Raw genomic sequence first — 4616 nt, forward strand, 5'->3', positions numbered from 1 at the left:
TGACCAAAAGGCTGAGTGCAGTCAGGTAAATATGTCGCCGCTAGGACGTCACGTAACAAAATGGCAAACCGTCCATCGGTAACTGTAGAACAGGACGTCCCACATTCGGAGCTGCCTACGAAGACACACACTGCGCGGAGAGGAAGAATGTCGTAGAATCCAGGAGTCCCTACCGCTTAACCTCGACGAGAAGATTGTTTTTTTCGAGTAAATCAGCAGCGAGGATTGCATTGTGACATTCGGCGTCGTGAAAGACCCACCTGAAAACTCGGCGAAGCCCAGTTTATGAGTCAGTGAGCGTTGCTTGTGAACTCGTGTACGCATGCCGTTAACTGCTTGTAAATGAGGTATGGCACGGCGACAATGATGTGAGCGCATCGAGCACCGACAGCGATGGTGGAGTGCAAAACACTCGTATCGTAAGCGGGAGGTACCAGGTTCGAATCCTGGGCCGCCGGATACCCACCCATTTCTTTAAAGGATACAAGCGTCCCCGTACCGTAGCTTGTCTCGACGGTGCAAAACATGAATGGAGCGTGACCACAATCAGCCATGGGAGGCCATGTGGTAGGTCCCTCGAACCCCTTCGGGCGGGGACTGGGACGTGTGGGCACCCACAAATTCAAAGGGCGCAAGCGCCCCCTGTCTCGGCGGGGGATGAAGGGCTTGGACACGCACTACCACTGCGGCAGACGTGGTAGGTTCCTCTGGAGCCGCTGGTCACCCGCCAGAATACAAATGGGGACAGGTGACCCCCGTACGGGGGATCCCTTGTACTGAAAACCGTTCCACCACGTCGGTTTGTACCATTGGATACGAGAATGTGGGAGGTACTTCGGTACCGCTGGGCACCAACCAGTGAAAAATTGCTACAGGCACCCCTGCACAGGGGATCTCGTGCTTGGAAAGTTACCCGACTTTGTCGGGAAATGCTCATAACATTTTAACCGCAGCCATGGCTCAGAGGTACAGCACTCGCGTCGTATGCGGGAGGTACTGGGTTCCAATCCTGGTAGCGCCGGGCCCCCACCGGTTTCTTTAACGGGTACAGGCGTCCCTGGTCGAGTGCAGACCTTTCGCCTGGAAAGCTGCCTTTACCCTTGCGAAGGGCCCCTGACCCATGTCCATCTGTTGGGGCTCCCGGCCATCATGCCGCGTTGCGCCGTTGCCGGGGGTGAAAGAGTCTGGCGGCATGTCCTGCCAAGGCGGTTGCGAGTTGAGCGTCCACCGTGGCTGTGGAAGGCACGATGTGCATTCGTGTGCCTTGGTGGCGCCGAGCACCTACCGGTAAAATAGCTACAAGCGACTCCCCCGCCTGGCGCTCGGCCCTTGTGTGGGACTACAACGCTTGGGAAGTTCACCCAACTTGCACGGGAAATCGCCCCTATGGAAAGGGGCCGCTGCAAAAACGCAGGAACGTTTTTTTGCGCTGGCGTACAGAGCATATTTCTAACCAGGAGACCGGTATCAACGACAAATGTGTCCTGTGCTGGGGTCCGCGAAGTGAAAGAGGCGACAATCGGCCCTAGATTCGAGATCGCTTGTCGCCGTTACTTCTCAGCCATGCCTTTTCCAGTCCAGGTGCAGGGGTGACGGTAGTGGCGGCCATCATCGCAGAAGCACCAGTGATATCAGCAAATGCCATGGGCGGGCCAGCCACTTCGTGGCCGCTCTGGACGTCCCCGCTGCGACGACGAAGGACGAAGTTGACGGGAACGTTGTGGTGAACTACCGGTTTGTGTTGCGGCGGCAGAGATTACGTTCTCAAGACACTCGTAAAGGCGGTGGTGTCTAGCTGCAGAAGCGGACTCCCCTGGAGCTACCCCGTTCGTGGAGCATGGATGAGACGGAGGCTTAGCGGATGCAACTACGACTACTTGAGTAAAATGGGTGGCTACACGATGATTTAGTATACTAGCCCGGCGAAATTCTGGAGGTCCATATTTATGGTAATGGCAAGAGCCATGTGCACGTTTGAAGTTAGGCGCAGAAGTAAAAGCTCACGCAGCGGTGCGTAATTCATGTTGTGCTAACGCGTGCCACAGAGTGGGGCCATGCGCTATAGTAGTTAGGTTGTGTGGTCGCCGAGGCCCTCAGGCGAGAGATAATGCTTGATGCGCGTGCGTTCCGGAGCAGCTGTGTGCTCCGCGGAGGGCTGCCTAAAGCTGTTCGTAAGGTGCTGCGGGACGGATGTGATTCAACGTAGCGAGGATGTCGGCGATCTTCTCGGCGGCTGTCGGTGGAAGGGCTCTGACAGCATGAAGTTTGGCTTGTTGGGAGGTAATCCGGGAGTGCTCGAATTCCGCCTCGGCTTTCTGAAACCAAGTAGCCAGAATCCGCTCCCAAAATTGGGGCAGCCAAGCAGTAACGGCTGACATTTGTTCGTGTGCTCTTTTTAACGGCTCGAGTCGTGGTTGTCGAGGAATATGGCCCTACATTAATTTCGGTGGTGTGTTGGCGTGGGTCACCAAATTTTGGTCACTAAGTACGGCCTAAGGAAAGGAGCCTCGTACAGGGCGGCTCTTCATCGACAAGGCGTAGCTGTTTTACTTTTGTCGGAACTGAGCAAGACACCATGTCCTCGTGCACTCGCGCAGCCGCCTATCGTGTCAGGCTATGTCGGTTGGGCTGCCGAGTGAGGGGGTTGGCTCGATAATCAGGGTCGCTGGTGCGGCAGCTATAAGTTTAAAAATACAAAGAGCACTGACGGGCGACATTATAGCCTTCTGGCGGCAACAAAATACGTCGAACTGTAACAAAAGTTTTAGAAAACGGCACCCGAGCACCGGAACGTGCTAAAATGGCATTCACGGGTGCAAATTTTCAATATGGTTATTGTGGGCCGAGAGAATCTCGAGTTAAAGGGTAGCAGTAAGGCGAAGGAAAATAGATGCAGGTGCAGTAATTGCAGTAAATAACTGTGGAAGATGCAATTACTTGGCATGGACGGTAGAAGCCAATCGTCTTTCGGTGACATTTGCAGTAAAGGATGCACATACGCGCCCAATGTTTTTTGCTGCGGAAGCCTGCCGATGAACAGTGGACTCTAGGACGAAATCCTCAGGTGCCCTATTCCGGAAAAAGCACCCGTTTCTGTGGTTGTCTTTGCAAGACTGAATAAAAGAGTAAACGCAAGTCTCATCCGACTTGATTTTAACCATGGGTTTTGAAGTAGGAGCCTGGCTCACAATTATTGTGCTATCTAAGCACTTGTGCAGTTCTGGAACTACAGTCGTAGTTGCTGTTGTAGTCACTCCTACTCAAAACAAGAAATTCGTCCGCTCTCATTCGTCTCTGAGTTTTTTACAGACATCCGCCACTTTCCCGGGGTCATAAACGAAGCAGCCGACGCCTTGTCCCGCGTCAATGCTTCCGACACGAAAGTCCTGGACTTCGAGGCGGTGGCCGAGGCTCAGCGGGAGGACCCTGAGTTGACAAGACTGAAAGGTAGGGGATCTTCACTCGGGCTCTCGGAGGTTGCACTTCCCTACGTCCAGGGCACGATAACCTGCAATACCTCCTAGGCAACCCCACGACCTTTCATCCCACTGAATTTTCACTGAGTGTTATTCAACACCTTCCACTCCATCAGCCACCCAGGTGTCCGCACCAGCCAGCGGCTGAAAACAGAACGCTTCGTTTGGCACGGAGTCAAGGCGGACGTACGATGTTGGGCTTGGACATGCGAAAGGTGTCAGCAAGTGAAGGTGACTCGCCACACTCATGCTGCACTAGAGGAATTCCGGACTCCTGAGTCGCGGTTTGACCACGTTCACCTCCACCTGGTGGGACCGCTACCGCCCTACCAAGGTTTCAGGTACGTACTCACATGCATCGACAGGTACAGCCGGTGGCCTGAAGCTATACCAATTGCAGACATATCAGCTGAGACCGTCGCGCAGGCCTTTATTCAGACACGGGTGTCCCGCTTTGGCTGCCCCAGCCGCATAACAACTTACCAGTGACGGCAATTCCAGAGCAACCTTTTTCCGCACTTTCAACCCTCCTCGGCACGAAGCTGCGGCATACAACCGCCTGCCAGCCCGCTAGCAACGGAATGGTTGAGCGCTTTCACAGGCAACTCAAAGCTGCACTTGCAGCGAAACTCGATCGCCTGCACTGCGTGGGGAAGCTCCCGCTCGTTCTTCTTGGCTACGTTCAACGGTGAAGGAAGACATCGGCTTCAGCGCAGCGGAAATGTGGTAGGGCTCAACAGTGCGCCTCCCGGGAGAATTCTTCTCCGAATAGATACTTTCCGCCCCAGCAGCCTCCGACTACATCGAGAAGCTGGGCGCATGGCTTGCACAACTCAGGCGAACAGCACCTTGCATCGCCCGCAACAGGAAGGTTTTCACTTTTCCCGACATGGACTCAGCTAAACATGTGTTCTTGCGACACCACGCAACGAAGCCGCCCATCACTTCGCCGTACAATGGCCCGTTCAGAGTTTTGGGACGTAATAACGAGACCTTCACAATCGACGTGAGGGGCAAACCAGAAGTAGTCCCCGTTGGCCACGCCAAGCCTGCTCATATTGAGGTTTCTGTTTATGCAGGCTCTCATGTACGTTTTCAGTGATAACCAGGGGTCTCTGACCTTTCGCCATTCAGCCGGTA

The sequence above is a fragment of the Haemaphysalis longicornis genome, unplaced genomic scaffold (genome assembly GCF_048455015.1).
Source record: "Haemaphysalis longicornis isolate Haplotype H1 unplaced genomic scaffold, Haemaphysalis longicornis Haplotype H1 scaffold_36, whole genome shotgun sequence".
NCBI classification, from domain to species: Eukaryota; Metazoa; Arthropoda; class Arachnida; order Ixodida; family Ixodidae; genus Haemaphysalis; species Haemaphysalis longicornis.